The sequence below is a fragment of the Macrotis lagotis genome, chromosome 2, assembly GCF_037893015.1.
Source record: "Macrotis lagotis isolate mMagLag1 chromosome 2, bilby.v1.9.chrom.fasta, whole genome shotgun sequence".
NCBI classification, from domain to species: domain Eukaryota; kingdom Metazoa; phylum Chordata; class Mammalia; order Peramelemorphia; family Peramelidae; genus Macrotis; species Macrotis lagotis.
In genome coordinates, this window is record NC_133659.1 from 177,190,510 (window position 1) to 177,209,134 (window position 18,625).

The window sequence follows — 18,625 nt, forward strand, 5'->3', positions numbered from 1 at the left end:
AGAATGCTCTACCACACGTCTGACACAAGTCTAGGTGAATCCTGGAATGTTTATTCTAAACTTATGTATGTCAAGTTTCCTTTGAGCTATTTTAATTCTGTCTTGCTCATAGAGCTCAGCACTTTCACTGATGAGGGCACCCTATGCTGGGCAGTCCTGTGCCAGTGTCTCCCATACCTTACAATCAATTCTAAAGTTCTTGAGACTTTAAGTATTTTAGAGGCTCTATACATAAATCAGAAGTTTGCTAGATGTAAACTAGAGATTTGTAGTATTATGGAGGCAGAGGGTGAAAGCTACTTAGAAAGGTTGGACGTAAAGAGATTAGGAAGTGATAATATCTTAATCTATATTCTAGTTAATGAGGGTTTTAGTACCATGGATGGGATACCAAATGGAAAGTGGGAGAAAATATACCTGATACTTTGGGGAGGGCTGTAGGGTTATGGTTGGAGTACTATAGAGATGGAGGGAGAGAGTATACTTAGAGGGACTGGACATAAAAACGGCATGAAGAAATTTTTCCTTGTTTGATGCTTTGGCTAAAATTGGAGAAATATACTGGGGAAGTGGGAAGAGTAGTTTCAATGGTTTATGAAATTATTTGGCTTTCTATGATGTTTGGCTCTTGAGGATCATGTGTCCATGGAGGGTACTTGCAAAGGGAGTAATGTAGAATATGATTTTAATTTGATATGATGCGTGATTCTTGAGAAATGTATTAGTAAGGAAATAGAAGAGGAGAGGGTAATTAGTGACTTATGAGGCAATTCTGCTTATCAATCTATCAAGCATCAATCACTCAATCAACCTTAGAGAATAGTATTTCTAACAGGTTGGATAAAAGGAGTCTATTTGGACAAAGGGGGTGTAAGTACAGGACAGGGTTAAAACATTAAAAACATGAAAAGAAGGACTAAACTAAGAGAAGATTAGTCATTAGTGAATAAATAATATTAGGTGAAGAAGTACAAAGACATATTATAGTAAAAGTAAAGAAGGAAAGGTGTAAAAACTGGGGAAATCCTAATCAATAGATTTGGCCCAGAGAGGAAATAACATACATTGCCAATTGGGTTTAAAAATCTATACTATCCTATAGAAAAGTAGAGAAGGAAAGGGAAAGAAAAAGGAAGAAGAGGTGAAAGTATAAGTGAAAGTAAGTTTAAAATTTAAAGTTAAAATTAAAAGAAAAGTTAAAGGGAAAAGGGAGCAAAGCATTGGTGAGGAAAAATTAGAGGAAAGAGAAAAGTACAAATGGAAAAGATAGCATGGAGGAGAATACAAAATTAGAATTAACTGTAAATGTGAATGGGATGAACTTTCCCATAAGACTGAAGGAGATAGCAGAATAGATTCAAAATCATAATCCTACAATATGATGTTTATAAGAAATAGATCTGAAGTGAGATACACAGCAGGGTAAAGGTAAAAGACTGGAGCAAAATATATTATGCTTCAGCAGAAGTAAAAAATCAGGGATAGAGATCCTGATCTCAGACAAAACAAAAGCAAAAATAGATCCAATTAAAAGGGATAAAGAAGGAAACTACATCTTCTTAAAAGGCACCACAGGTAATGAAGTTATATCATTATTAAACATATATGCACCTGGTGGTATAGCATTAAAATTCTTAGAGGAAAAGCTGAATGAATTACAAGGAGACCTTGACAGCAAAATTATGATAGTGAGAAACCTCAACCTCTCAGAACTAGGTAAATCTAACCACAAAATAAATAAAAAGGAAGTTAAATAGGTGAATAAACTCTTAGAACACTAGATATGATAGACCTCTAGAGAAAACTGAATGGGGTTAAGAAAGAATATACCTTTATCTCAGCAGCATATAGCACCTATACCAAAAATGACCATGTACTAGGGCATAAAAACCTTACAATCAAATGCAGCAAATCAGAAATAATAAATAAATTAAGGCTTCTCTGAGGTACCACTTCACACCTCTCAGACTGGCCAATATGACCAGAAAGGAAAATGATCATTGTTGGAAGGGTTGTGGGAAATCTGGTGGAGCTGTGAACTCATCCAACATTTCTGGAGAGCAACTGGGAACTATGCCCAAAGGGCAACAAAAATGTGCATACCCTTTGTCCCAGCAATACCACTACTGGGTCTATACCCTGAAGAGATGATGAAAAAGGGTAAAAACATCACTTGTACAAAAAATATTCATAGCAGCCCTGTTTGTGGTGGCAAAGAATTGGAAATCAAGTAAATGCCCTTCAATTGGGGAATGGCTTAGCAAACTGTGGTATTTGTATGTCATTGAACACTATTGTTATATTAGAAACCAGGAGGGATGGGAATTCAGGGAAGCCTGGAAAGATTTGCATGAACTGGTGCTGAGTGAGATGAGCAGAACCAGAAAAACACTGTACACCCTAACAGCAACATGGGGACAATGATCAACCTTGAAGGACTCCCTCAATGCATCAGTGCAACAATCAGGGACAATTTGGGGCTGTCTGCAATGGAGAATAGCATCTGCATCCAGAGAAAGAACTGTGGAGTTTAAACAAAGACAAAAGACTATTACCTTTAATTTAGAAAAAAATCTGATGTTTTATTGCCTGATCTTGCTATCTATTCTACTTTATGTTTCTTCCTTAAGGATTTTATTTCTCTCTCATCACATTCAACTTGGATCAAAGTATACCATGGAAACAATGTAAAGACTGACAAATTGCCTTCTGGGGGGGGGGGAGTAAGATTAGGGGAAAAATTGTAAAACTCCAAATAAATAAAATAAATTAAAATAAAATAAATAAATAAAATCTCTAAGTGAAAAAAATTAATTGCAAACTAAGTAACTTAATTTTAAAGAACAAATGGATCAAGCAACAAATCAGAAAAATAATCAATCATTTCATATATAAAATGAAAACAATAAGAGATCATAAGAAAATTTATGGGATGCAGCCAAAGCAGTTTTTAGGGGAAACTTTATATCTCTAAATGCTTATTTGAATAAAATAGAGAAAAGAGATCAATGAATTGGGTATGAAACTAAAAAAACTAGAAAAAGAACAAATTAAAGATCTCTAAATAAATACCAAATTAGAAATTCTGAAAATCAAAAGATGGACTAATAAAAGTAAAAGCAAGAATACTATTGTTCTAATAGAAAAACTAAGAGTTGGCTTTATTAAAAAAATAAAATAGGTAAACCTTTGATTATTCTGATTTTTTAAAATATCATATATAATCTATACAACATAAAATAATATATATGTAATATGTAATAAATGAAGCATTTCCAATAAAATCAGGAGTTAAACAAGGATGTCCATTATCACCATTACTAATCAATACAGTATTAAAAATACTAGCTATAGCAATAAGAGAAGAAAAAGAAATTGAAGGAATTAGAATTGGCAATGAGGAAGCAAAACTTTCATTCTTTGCAGATGTTATGATGGTATACTTAGAAAAACCCTAGAAAATCATCTTAAAAACCACTTGAGGGGCAGCTAGGTGGTGCAGTGGATAGAGCACTGTCCCTGGAGTCAGGAGAACTTGAGTTCAAAACTGGCCTCAGACACTTAATAATTCCCTAGCTGTGTGACCTTAGGCAAGTCAACCCCATTGCCTTAAATGAAAAAAAATTTTAAAAACTACTTGAGACAATTAACAAATTCAACGAAGTAATAGGATATAATGAACAATAATATCCTGAATTTTTTTAATTTTGTATTTTATTTTTCCTCATTTACATGTAAAAACAACTTTTGGTATTTGTTTTTAAAACTTTAAATTCCAAATTCTCTCCCTTCCTCCCTCTGTACTCTCCTCCCATTGAGGAAGAAGCAATTTAGTATAGGTTATAAATATTTAGTCATGCTAAACATTTCCATAATATTCATGTTGTGAAAGTAAAACATAGACCACCCCCCCAAAAAACCTCAAGAAAAATAAAGTAAAAAAAAAGTATGCTTCATTCTGTATTTGGACACCATCTGCTCTTTCTCTGGGAATGGATAACATTCTTCACAGTTGCCTTGGGTCATTGCTGAGAAAAGTTGGATATTCTACAATATTGCTGTTATTTTGTATGCCCTACATTTCACTTTAAGGCCCTCAATTTTAATAGAGCTTTTTAAAGCAATTATCTGAACAGTATCAGTTCATTCTCAGAGAATTTTTTATTATAAATAAAATTTATTTATATTTAATATATTTACTCTTATTCTCCAATCAATTTACAGACTAGAACTACCAAATTATAAAATAATTCTCAATACCCAGGGAGATAAACTTAATGAAATAGCCCCTTCCAGCACAGGGTGTGGGGAATTTAGAGTGAATGGAGGACAAAAGGCTTGGATGGGTGGGGTTCTCCATACTCTAGGGTTAGCCATCAGATGGTTTAGAAATAGACTGGAAACTGGGATTTCAGAATGTTAGGATAGTATTATCAGCCAACACTAAGAATATTGATACTGAAGCAGTTCTCTCAAAACAGATGTCCAGAATACCATACCAAAAAAAAGAGCCAGGACAAGATGCCAAGAATGCCCAGGGTGGGTCAAAGGGTTGATTGGGATAGGCAGGGATATAATGAGACAAGATAGAAAACAAGATCCAAGCCAAGACTATGTGCCAGGAAAGTAATGTCCACTCTGTTTGAAGGTAGAGCAGATGTAGAAAATTTAACCTGTACTGATATTTGCCTCTGTGTGACTTCCTTGCCAGGAGATGCTCTGCAGTCCCTTTTGCCTTCTAAAAGGGGCTGGGTACTTGGAACTTGGAACTGTAACACTTAGAACCCCAGGTGTCAAATGCTTTCCATGATAAGTTTTGCAAGATCTCTGAATTCTATTCTGAGCTTCCTGAATTTGTGGCAAATCAGAGCCTGGTGCTTTTTTAATTACTAACTGCTTTGACTGTCTAGTCACCTTAGATCTTGCCATAATTAATATTTCCATTACTCTAACTGTATGAGTTTTCTCTCATTAATCCCACATTTCATTACTGTTCTAATATTTAGGGACTTTCTATTTTTTTGCCCCATATTCTTTAGCTTCTTCAACTGGGGACATGAGCTGCTGCAACTATTGGTAAAAGGCATGGATAGATGGTTGGAGAATAGTATAAAAGTATTTTTGTTTTTTTTTTATTTCCATTCTGGCTTTCTTTATATGTACATAGTCCTATTAAATAAGTAGACTTTAGTTTGTGTATATAAGTTGTTTTGGTAGTTCAACTTCAGTTGTTGGGACAAGACAAGAACTTTTAATATTTTAACCTTGATAGGATGACTTTTGGTATTTGTCCTGAAAAAAGTTTACCTAGGGGTCATCTGGTTATCTTTTTTTTCCTATTTCACACACACACACACACACACACACACACACACACACACACACACACACACACACACACACACTCAGAATTCAACCCATCTATGCTGTGAAGGAATTTTTAAGCCCTCTTGTTTTGTCAGCTTACCACACATGTTCTCTAGATGTTCTAAGTATCATATTTAATTTCTGTATTGAGAAAATAAATTGGATTTTTTTTAGCAGTCCATTATGAAACCTAATTTATAAAGATGTGTAGGATATCATGCTTTAAAAAAGCAATATAATGACTGCTAAGGGTTGGATTTCTCATGACTCGGCTGTTTGACATTTAACTATGTGTTCCAGTCTTTCAGAGTTTAAAAACTTGATTCAAAAGCACAAGATCCATTGTCTAACAACTAACTCCCATCATACCAGAAACTGAAACTCCCACGGGCAGATAATCTAATCAGCCCCCATGCTTGGATGCTTGGTCAAGCTTCAGAACAATCAGGCTTGTCTTTACTGCAAAACAGGCTGCTGTTCAGTGGTCAATCTTGCTATCACCAACAGGAAACCTTACTTCCATTCTGTTTACAAATCTAGCTTTAGGAAATTTGGTTCTAATCCCAGACTAACTTCCTCAATGATAATTACTAACATAACAGAGCAACATGGAAACTTTCTTATTAGAATCCCTTCTTTCAGAAGTTCATCCTGCATCCACTCTCTCCCTGATGACATTCATGCTGATGTCAAAAGGCTTGTTTCTAGAGACCAATATGAATATCCCTGGTATCTCCCAACCCCCATCTTCCCCAACCTGAATGAATTTCATTCATCTCTCTCAATCCACAATCTCAGTGAAACTCAATGCCAGTTGCCCTTTTCTCTCATCTGTGAATTTCAACAATACTTGTTGAAGTCATCTGGTAACTGCTGAAATTACTTTATGTAAATTAAAGCTTCTGAAGAAAAATTACCCCTTAGAATGTTTTATCACAGAAAATAAAACCATCTATCCTAAAAGAGGATAACCCCAAGAGCTTGTGTCTGTTATATTCTATGGTTAGTTTCATCTGGAATGTGGCACAAGTTATAGGAAATTGTTCTGGCCATCTAATGAATGGAGGAGAGGGTTGTTCTTAATGACTATTTGTCCCATCACCTAAATTGCTCTTTTTGAGCTTCAGGGATTCAGGAAATAGCAGCAGAGGTCTGAGCCTTTTGACAGTTGGTCTAGAGAAATTAAGGGTATGCTGGAATCAGCTTGGGTCCAAGTTCAAGTGAATATTTGCATCTTTAAAATGATTAAGTCCTACAAATCAGGGTTTGATTTATTTTTTAGACTGAATAAAGTGATGGAGGAAAATTTAATAATGTAGATTAAATTAAAAGTATATTATGAGGGGCAGCTAGGTGACACAATGGATATAGCACCAGACCTGGAGTCAGGAGTACCTGAGTTCAAATCCAGACTTAGACACTTAATAATTAGCTAGCTGTGTGGCCTTGGGCAAGCCACTTAACCCCATTTACCTTGCAAAAACCTAATATACATATATATATATATATACATATGTATGTATGTATATATATACATACATACATATGTATATATATATATGTATTATGGGGGCAGCTAGGTGGCACAGTGAATAGAGCACTGATCCTGGAGTCAGGAGGATCTGAGTTCAAATACAATCTCAGACACTTAATAATTACCCAGCTGTATGACCCTGGGCAAATCACTTCACCCCCACTGCCTTGAGAAAAGAAAAAAAAGAATATAAAATAAAAATAAAAGTGTATTATGTATAAAAGAAAATGTTTCAAGAGAGCAGGTTGTTAAAAATTAATTATTGCATCACTGTTCTAACCCTAATTCACTGGATCATATGTTTGGAGCTGAAAGAAAATCTAGAAATCATCCAATTATATCTGTTCCCCTGTCCATTTTCCACAATTTTATAGATAAGGAAATAGAGGCAGCATTGTACAATGAAAAAAGCAACACTAGTCCTGGAGTCAAATGACTTTGATTCAAATTCTACCTGTGTGACATGCTTTTCTTTGTGACCTTGGACCAATCACTTGCTTTTCCTGATAACTAATCTGTAATATGAAAACTACATGATTTTTGAGATCCCTTCCAATTTTGATATCTAATCTGTAACATGAGGCTAAATGATCTTTGAGGTTCCTTCCAGTTCAAGACCCATGATCTCATGATTCCATGAGCCAATCTATCAATCTGTACAATGAACACTTATATGATTTACTCATTACATAAAAAAAGTGACAAAATCGATTTGAACACAGGTCTTCAGATTCCAAACTGTAATCCTTTCCTCTGCACCAGAGGTGTCAAACCCATAACTCCCAGGTATAAAACTAAATTAAAATGTAATTGAGAATTTTTTAATAACCTTCCCAAATGCAGTCTTATTTAGAGAGTGTGAATTTGACATTTTCTAAGTTGGGATGCAACCCACAGAGATCCTTATGTACAGTTTAGTGGTACTATTTCTACTTGTCACCATTGCTCCAATGCTCTAGCACCATACAAGGTACAAAGAAAACAATAAAATAGACCTTACCCTCAAAGAGCTTAAATTCTATTGGGGGAAATCTGTAAAGACATTAGCAAATATAATATATTTAAACAGAATTGTATCCTCTTCTACTTTATGCATGAACAATTCACAGATCCATGATATCCTTACCAATTTTATGGAAATATGTCTGCAGCTGGGGTTAGAAATTTTCCACTGAAGGACAATTAAGATGAATCTTTGTTCTGGGTCAAAGGAATAGCTTTCCAAAACTTCCCTGACAGAGGTTTGAAGTGACTGGCTGACAGAAAGAAGATGAAATTGATAGTGTCATCTATTTCATACTTTACTGAATTGCTTGCTTATTATATAGCTCATCATCACTTAATTCCACATACTCTGCATTCACTGAATTAGAAGTCTCAGATATGCTGGTGTGGAACAGAACTTCTTTCATTGGTTCTATATGTCTTTCAGATGTGCACATGCATATTAATCCCTCTTGTGTACAACTGTGTGCTAAGGACTGGGAACAGGAAGGCAAAATCCATTCCTAAGGACAGGTTAGTGGATAGAACAGTTTGCTTAGAGTTAGGGAGACCTAAGTTCAAATATGACCTCTGACACTTACTAATTGTGAGACTCTGAACAAGGCATATAATCTCTGCTTCAGTTTCCTCACTCATAAATGGGGATAACAACAGCACATACCTCCCAGAGTTGTGAGAATCAAATGAGATAATAATTGTAAAATACTCACTAAAATAATAAATGTCATATAAAGATTTGGTATTGTTATTGTTATTATTATTACTACTACTCACCTTCTGTTCAAAAAATGACACTGTGAAGCTAATCTGAATTTTTGAATATTTCCCCCTATGCTGTTATTTTAGAAGAATATTCTACTGTTAAGGACATGAGGAGGAAGGGAGAGAGTTTTCTTTGATATTTCTAACATCTGGGACAGTACCTTGCACACTGCCAGAAGTCTGAGGATCATAACTCAAGAACTGGAAGATACCCCATAATCTATTTAGTTCCACTCTTATATTTGATAGATGAGGAAACTATTATCCAGAAATATCAAATGACCAAGGTCAAGGTGATAAATGCCAGATCAATTCCCCCACCTTTGAGTTCAGCTAGGGTTCTTGTAATCAAAATGGTCTTCAGTAGTAATGCTTGTATTGAAGAAAGAATTAAATTGAAATATGTTAAAATGAACTCTGCACCAAAAGATGACCTGTAATGGCATTGTGAAGCTATAGTGAAGTTATCAATCACAAAACATTGATTAAGAGCCTAATATATACCTGTCACTGGGCTGAGCATTGAGAATAAAAGGAAAAAGTGAAATAATCCTTGTCCTCAAGGAGCTTACATGACAATAAAGAAGACAAGGTGATTTTCAGTATTCTAGAGCCAACTTATATCAGTTTTCAAGAACCAATTGTTAAATTTTCATTGTTGTACTTACACCTTAGAATCATCAGATATAACAAATCAGGTGGGAAGAGAGAGAGAGGGAAAGGCAGAGAGACAGAGACAGACAAAGACACACACATGCACAGAGAGAGAGAGAGAGAGAGAGAGAGAGAGAGAGAGAGAGAGAGAAGAGAGTTTAGATATGACTATTTTGAGGGATAATATTCTAACATATGTAGGGATCAAGAAAGCTAATATATGAGATGACTGAGTTGAGTTTTAAGGGAACCTAGAAATTCTTATAAACAGGATGGAGTGTCATATGTGAGGAACAGGAATGAATCTATTATAGCTGAACCAGAGAATCTGTGAAGATAAACAATGTGTAATAAGGGTCAAAAAGTAAGACATGGGTAGATTGTGAAGAGCTTTGAATGCCAGAGGAATATCTAGATGATAGATGCAGAAATAAGTGAGCAAGGTAATGATATAGTCAGACTTTAGGGAAATCATTGCTGCTATGTGGACTATGAATTGAAGTGAGGAGAAAATTAAAGTGAGTAGATCAATTAGGCTACTATTACAAGAGCATAAATGAGAAATTATTGGGATCTGAACTAGGATGGTGACTGTGGGAGTTGGTTGGTTCTTGTCTTTCATTATTGAAAAAGACCAAAATGACATTAATATGTTTGAAAAAAATTATAGTGTCTGACTGTGGTTGATCAGACCAATATTGACTAAGAATGCTCTACCACAATTGGGCACAAATAGACCTTGGGAACACCTGGGTGGGTAATTTAACCTTATGCATGTCACATATCCTTTGAGCTATTTTAATTCTGCCTTTCTCAGAGTGTGCAGAACTTTCACTGATGAGGGCATGCCATGCTGGGCAGTCCTGTGCCAATGTTTCTCATGCTGTACAGTCACTTCTAAAGCTCTTCAATGAGACCTTCAGAGTGTCTCAGTATTGCTTCTTGTGACTCCCTCAGTGCCTGTTTGTGTGTGAGTTCTCTATCAAATAATTTTTTTGGCAACCATATGTCTGGAATTCTAATAATGTGTCTAGCTCATCATAGTTTCACTTTCTGTAGTAATACTGGAATGCTAGGCAGTTTAGCTTGAGAATGAACCTCAGTGTCTGGTATCTTCTCCTGCCAGGTGATCTTCAGAATCTTCCTAAGACACTTTAAATGGAAGAGATTCAGTTTCCTGACAAGGCACTGATAGACTGTCCAGGTTTCCTAGGCATATAGCAATGAGGTCAGCACAATGGCTCTGTAGACCTTAAGTGTGGTGTCAGTTTAATATCTCTTCTCTTTCACACTTTCTTTTGTAGCCTCCCAAATACTGAACTAACTCTCACAGTGCATGTGTGTCAACTTCATTGTCAATGTGTAACTCCTTGAAAAGGCACTACCAAGATAAGTGTCCACAGTACTTAAAACTTCTCCATTTGCTATAATCAAAGTTTCCACATATGGATGGTGTGATGCTGGCTGATGGAGCCCCTGGGTTTCCTTGGTGTTAATTGTTTGACCAAAATTAGCACAACCAGCAGAGAATCGACTCATACTTTGTTGCATCTCAGTTTCAGAGACTGCCTTAAGTGCACAATCATCTGCAAACAGAAGATCATGTACTAACACTCCCTCCATTTTGATCTTGGCTTGTAGTCTTTTCAAGTTGAAGAATTTGCCATCGGTGTGTTAGCTGACCCTGAGGCCATGTTATCAAATGAAGGCATTTGATAACATTGTTGAAAACATCATGCTAAAACATATGGAAGCAATGATATATCCTTGTTTCACTCCATTGATGACTATGGGAAATCTCGAAAGTTTCATCCACTATCCAGAACCTGGTTACACACAGCATCATTAAATTGGTGTACAATACTGATGAACTTCTCCAGGCAACCAAATTTTGACATTATTTTCCTTAAACCCTCATAACTGATGGTATCACAAGTCTTGGTCAGATCTACAAATGTTCTATACAGACCTCTATTCTGTTTCTGACATTTTTCCTGAAATTGTCAGACAGCCAACATCAAATCGATTGTTCCTTGACTCTTTCTGAAGTCACACTGGCTCTCAGGGAGGTGACCATCTTCTAAGTGAAGGATCAGTCTATTGAGAAGGACTCTGGCAAGAATCTTACCAGCAATGACTAAAAGAAAAATATCCCTGTGATTGTCACAGGACTGTTGGAGGAGAGAGGAACTTCAACTCTATTAATGTTGTGGAGGTTTCAAAAAGGCAAGATTTGATGATTGATTGTAGAGTGAAAGAGGGTGAGGAATAGAGGATGAGACTACTCCTACCACCCCCCTCTCTCTGCTCAGAACCATGCCTCATATTTCACAGTGAAAATACATGCCATTTGAAATGGGAACCCTCTTCTCTTCTCTATTCTCTGTAATATCATCCTTCATTCTTTTCTCCTTTTCTCTATTCTTTGACAAATGAAGAATGTAATCCTTCTCACCCAGGTCACCCAATGAATGTTCTGCAATCCTACCCCATTCTATCTTCTGTCTTTTCCAGTAGATTGCATACAAAAACATTTCCTTTTCACCCTCTCCAAAGCTCCCGGTTCTCACTTGTCTGCCTAGAAATACATCCAAGTCTTCTGTATCCTAAACAAAAATTACTTGACCTTAATGCTATTGCCCTATATCTCTTCCATTTTAGCCAGATTTCACACTCACTACTTCATAGTCTCTTTGCTTGTTCTCTTCTAACTCTGTAGTCTAAGTTCCAACCTACATCATTCAACAGAATTGCTTTCTCCAATGTTAGCAGTGATTTCTTAAATCTGATGGGTTTTTATCAATTCTTATATTTTCTAAACACCTTTTAGTCTTTGACATTGTTGATCTCCTCTTTTTTTTGCAAGGCAGATAGGGTTAAGTGGCTTTCCCAAGGCCACACAGCTAAGTAATTATTAAGTGTCTGAGATCGGATTTGAACCCAGGTACTCCTGACTCCAAGGCCGGTGCTTTATCCACTACGCCACCTAGATGCCCTGATCTCCTCTTTCTAGATGTTTCCTCTATGGGTCTGACCCTACCTTTCCTGATTCTCCTACCTCTCTGAGTATTTTTTTCTCAATTTTCCTTGCTAGAACATAAACCATATACCCTGACAGTGACTGTGCCAAACACCCTCTTCAGGACCATTTCTTTTCTCTTTTATGTATCATTTTAATTAATAAATGCTTGTTGACTAACTGTATATAAATTTTGGACCATACTGATGCTAATGTTCTTTAGATAAATCAACTACATAACTCCAGGACTAAAAGACTCCAGGAAGAGCAGCCATATTTATTTTACCTCTTTTGTCTCTTTTGACCTAAATTAGAAGTCATAGACATTTTCTATTTTTTCCACTTCTATCTTTTTCTCACTTCTTTCCTCATATAGTTAATTTCCTATTGACCTAGAAAGCACAGAAATTTTTAGTACTCTTTTTTAGAAAGGTTTTATTTATTTTGAGTTTTACAATCTTTCTCCCAATCTTGCTTCCCTCCCCCACCCCTCACAGAAGGCAATTTGTTAGTCTTTACAGCTTTCCCATAGTATGCATAGCTAAGTTGAATGTGATGAGAGAGCAATCATATCCTTAAGGAAGAAATATATAGTATGAGATATAGTAGAATTACATAATAACACAATTTTTTTAAAATTAGAAAGTCTTTGGTCTTTGTTCAAACTGCTATTTCTTCTCAGGTAACATATGGCATTCTCTATACCAAATATTCCAAAACTGTGCCTGTTGTTGCCCTGTTGTTATGAGCAAGTCCATTAAGATTGATCATCACTCCCATATTGCTATTAGGGTGTACAATGTTCTGGTTCTGCTCATCTCTCTCAACATCAGTTCATGCAAATCTTTCCAGGCTTCCCTGAATTTCCATGCCTCCTGGTTTCTAATAGAACAATACATACATCACATACATATACCACAGTTTGTTAAACCATTCCCCCGTTGATGGACATCCCCTCAGTTTCCATTTCTTTGCCACCACAAACAGAACTGCTATGAACATTTTTGTACAGGTGATGTTTTTATCCTTTTTCATAATCTCTTCAGGGTATAGACCCAGAAGTGGTATTGCTGGATCAAAGGATATGCACATTTTTGTTGTGTTTTGGGCATAATTCCAAATTGCTCTCCAGAAAGTTTGGATGAGTTCACAGCTCCACCAACAATATATTAGTGTCTCAGATTTCCCACATCCCTTCCAACATTGATCATTGTCCTTTCTGGTCATATTGGCCAGTCTGAGAGGTAATGTGCATTTCTCTAATAATTAGTGATTTAGAGCAATTTTTCATATGACTATTGATTGCTTTTATCTCCTCATCTGTAAATTGCCTTTGCATATCCTTTGACCATTTGTCAATTGGGGAATGGCTTGTCTTTTTTTTAAAAAATTTGACTAAGACAGGTGGCTAGGTGGCGCAGTGGATAGAGCACTAGCCCTGGAGTCAGGAATACCTGAGTTCAAATTTGGCCTCAGACACTTAATAATTACCTAGCTGTGTGGCCTTGGGCAAGCCACTTAACCCCATTTGCCTTGCAAAAAAATCTAAAAAAATATTTGACTTAGTTCTCTGTATATTTTAGAAATGAGTCCTTTGTCAGAAACACTAGTCATAAAAATTGTTTCCCAGTTTACTATATTTCTTTTGATCTTGGTTACAGTGGTTTTATCTATGCAAAAGCTTTTTAATTTAATGTAATCAAAATTATTATCTAGTTTATTTTTAATGGTGTTCTACATCTCTTCCTTGGTCATAAATTGCTTCCCATTCCATAGATCTGAAAGGTAAACTATTCCTTGATCTTCTAGTTTGCTTATAATATTGTTTTTTATGTCTAGATCCTGTATCCATTTTGATCTTATCTTGGCATAGGGTGTGAGGTGTTGGTCTAATCTAAGTGTCTTCCATACTTACTTACAATTTTCCCAACAGTTTTTATCAAAGAGAGAGTTTTTATACCAATAGCTGGACTCTTTGGGTCTATCAAACATCAGATTTCTATAATCATTTCCTGCTATTGCACCTAGTCTATTCCACTGGTCCACCACTCTGTTTCTTATCCAATACCAGATAGTTTTGATGACTGATGCTTTATAATATAATTTTAGCTCTGGTAGGGCTAAGCCACCTCCTTTTGTACTTTTTTTCATTAAATCTCAGGAGATTCTTGACTTTTTATTTCTCCATATGAATTTACTTACAATTTTTCTAACTCATTAAAGCAATTTTTTGGAATTTTGATTGGTAGGGCACTAAATAATTAGTTTAATTTTGGTAGAGTTGTCATTTTATGATATTTGCTTGACCTATCCATGAGCAGTTAATATTTGCCCAGTTATTTAAGTATGATTTAATTTGCATGAGAAGTGTTTTGTAATTGTTTTCAAAAAGTTTCTGAATCTGCCTGGAGAGGCAGACTTCCATGTATTTTATATTGTCTAAAGTTACTTTGAATGGAATTTCTCTCTTTAACTCTTTCTGCTGCATCTTGCTGGTCATATATAGAAATATTGAGGATTTATGAGAGTTTATTTTATATTCTGTGACTTTGCTAAAGTTGCAAATTATTTGTAGTATTTTTAGATGACTTTTTGGGATTATCTAGGGATACCATTATGTCATCTGCAAAGAGTGAGAGTTTTGTCTCTTCCTTCCTTATTCTAATTCCTTTGATTCATATTTCTATCGATTCAGTTTTTTTCCAAATGAGGGCTCCTAGGGCCACTTGTGAGTGAAATTCATTTATAAGCACCTCTCATTAGGTCTTACTTCTGTCCAGATTATTAGAATTACTTGTGATGAGCAAAACATAGTGGGATGGGGGTGGGGATGGGGGGGGGTGCCATGAGTGTTTGATAACAGACAATGAATAAAAACAAAATTCTTTCCCACAGTATCTTCCTGAATTTATTGTTCCATTCTCCAGTTCTGAGCTGCCCACAAAGCAGCAGTACTCCAGCTGACTCTCAAGAAAGAACTGAGGGGTAAGGATGGAACTGCAGTTTGAAGCCCATAAATGGGTGGTGAAAGGGTCCTCCCAACAGGAAGGCAGTTTCTCTGATAGAGTCTCATTTCCTGCTTCCACATTAGATTAATTCATGTAGTGTCAAATAAAAAGAGGTTACATCACCCTCATGATGCAGTCCAAGATGTCTGTCTGAACTCAAATGACTAATTACAATATAATTGCTTTGGAAGCTGCCTGAAGTAAGTGGGACTTCTCCAATGGACTGAGAATCAAATCACATCTGCATGTCCCAAACCACCTAGAAACAGAGCTTAATTTATCTTTGTTTCATAACCAGGCTAAATCAGATATTTGTATTTTCTTCTTTTGCATTTTGGTCATTTGTTTTACTCTACTCTATTTTCTTAATAAAGATTTTTCATCCCTTCAATTCACATTGTGTATCTTGGGGATTTTGTTATAGGTACATGTTTAGATCAAGATAAGGGACAACTGCACTCCTGTCACCAACAAGTGCTAAGGGCATCAGGGAACCCAGTTAGCAAAGCCAGAGCAGCCTTTTGGTGGTAGTGGGAGAAAGTAAAACAGAAGTCTGAGAAAGACAATATTCTGAACTGACTCCAATAACCAATGACTTCATATATGCCTAGGGAATGCCATGTATCTATTATACCACTTCAATCATTTTCATTATATATGTATTTATTTCTTAAATTCAGAAGGAAGAAGTTGAATTTTTTAAATGAGGTGTCAAACTCAAATAGAAATAATTTCTATAGGCCATATATTGACTTAGAAAACCACAAATTAACACTACCTATGTTGTATTGTATCTTTATTATTTTGTTATTTACCAATTATATTTTAATCTGATTCAAAAAGCACTAACAATCACAAAGCTAACTGAAAAAAAGTAGAGAACATATGAACTCCATCGCCCCCATACCTATTGTTAGTTGGGAACTTTTTAAGCATTTGACTTAATAGGAAGAAAAAATGATTCTTCAAGAGTTCTAAGAAAAGTGTCTCCCATGTAATTATGGAGATAGATTTTTTTTTCAATCTATTCACTAATTGATATAATCCAAGGCATAGGAGGAAAAGATATATACCTAACTAAGGTTGCCACCAGTACCACAAAAAATGTATAACATAATGTCAAAAAAAATTATTCCATGTTGTTCATAAGGTTCTTCATACAGTCATAATTACTCATGACATCATATTAATTAGAATACTATAGCAAAATCCAGAGCAATGGAAAAGAGATCTGACAACTATTCATACTGAAAAAGCAATTTAAAGAGAGAAGAAGAAGAAGAAGAGGAAGAAGAAGAAGAAGGTTTTGACTTTTGCATTATTTTCTAAGAGCATTATCTCTGTGGGTAATGTTTCTAGAAAATGGAGGCAAGATAAAAAATGCAACTGATAATACACTGAACTTATTTGAAATAAAGGGTAGGTTCCCAAAACCACAAAAAATTATAATCTTTCATTTGCTGAAAATATACTTTATTAAAAACATTAATTTTGATAATATGTACTTTTCCTACCAGAATTTGTAAAATAACCCATAAAATGTAGTACACAAAATAAAATTAGTAATGTGCCAAATATTTTTTCTCATCAGTAAGTTCCTAGAATTCTGTGACTTTTTGTGCTAACATGTCAATTAGAAAACACATTGATTTCAGAAAATATTTACTTCTCATAATACATGAAATTTATACTACCTTAATTTTACAGCAGATACAATTCTTAAAATGTTTTTAGCCATTGTATCTGAATGGTGTGAGGGTGTTGTTTACTATATAGTTGTATATCACTCTAACTTGTCCACCCTCTGAAAACCAAGGAAGAAGTTGCTAGGATGCCAGTTGCTATTGTGAACTGAGACTAGTAAGATCTCAGCATCACCTTAAACAATCATGTCTGGTAGATGATGTTGTGAAGGATTCACCAGTATAAAATAATCCATCAGGAGCACTCTTCTTGTTGTGCTCTTTGAGATCCTTCAAGATCTCCCAGAGGCTGCAGACATTCTGGTATGCAATTTATCTAATACCGTTCTTTCCCCTTAAGCTGCATTTCTAACTTTTGCATGTTTGGGTTTAGAATTCAAAGTACTTGCCCTGTGCTTTGGAGGAGTATAATTATAACACAAAATTTGAATTTTAAAGACAATAAAAATATGCACAAATGCTTGGGGTGCTCTTAACCAAGTGCAGCACAAGCTTTCCAGCAGACTTCTTTCATTTTTTCTCAGCTGGATATAGCTGTGAAGTAGTTTCCAACTGAGAAAAATGAAAATAAGTTTATTTAATAAAAAAAGAATACTTGAAGTCATGCATATTAAATGTATGGATGTTGAAGATTTACTACATATATATGAATATACATATTTGTAACTAGATGTGGATATAGTAGATATAAACATATATGCATGTGAACATGGAAGTGTAGGTTTAAGTGTAAAGACAGATAGACATGAATTAGAAATGGAGTAGATATAAAAGGTAGAAATGGAGATTGATATAAAAAAAGGAAACAACACAGATTTACAATAAACTGGGCCCATAATTGAGTAGTAAGACTGGGAAGTTCAACAATAGTTTCAGTGATCCCAAATTATTTATTGCCACAAAATCCCTTCTCTTCAATAGCAAAAATTTTCTCATGTTGCTGTTTTGTGCCATGAATGAAATGCTACATTCTCAGAAGGAAAATAAATCTTAAGAAACTCTAAATGAGCTTTGCTCAGTGGCAGTATCATAGCCAATGAGGTTTAGCCAAGGCGCGATTATTGCTAATTGAAAGAAACTCTAAATGGAAAGGAAAGATATGGAGTGGGTATAAATAATCTATGGCATAATACTGACACTGTGTACAATTCTGTATGTACACAGACAAATTAGACTTGAAAAGAAGAAAAGAAGAAGAAAGAAGAAGAAAAAGAAGAAGAAAGGCTTCCATTAGCCTGATGTCGAACCCACAGTGAGACTGATATGGGAGAAGGAAGATGGGGGGATGATTCACTGGTTAAACACTGTTATCCTCAGAAAGTATGGTCTTAGCCAAATAAGGGACATGAAATAAACCACTATTTTGCAAGTGCCTACTATTCCCTTTACAGCATATTTCACAACCCAATTTGTGTCGACATACCTTGGCTTTGGACCATTGCCACAAACTATTCACTCCTGCCATGAATTTTGTCTTAACTTGGCTTGGCATTTTGTTTATTTTCCCCAATCACAGCATGAATGACATCCTTTTGGGACCTGTTCATTGCCCCTAATTACTGACACATGTTTT

The 18,625-nt window shown here is 35.4% G+C and overlaps 1 pseudogene; it reads left to right on the forward strand.

The window, feature by feature from the left end:
- The first annotated feature begins 18,059 nt into the window (after nucleotides 1-18,059).
- Nucleotides 18,060-18,192, forward strand: LOC141515601 (U4 spliceosomal RNA; annotated as a pseudogene).
- The last annotated feature ends 433 nt before the right edge of the window (nucleotides 18,193-18,625 follow it).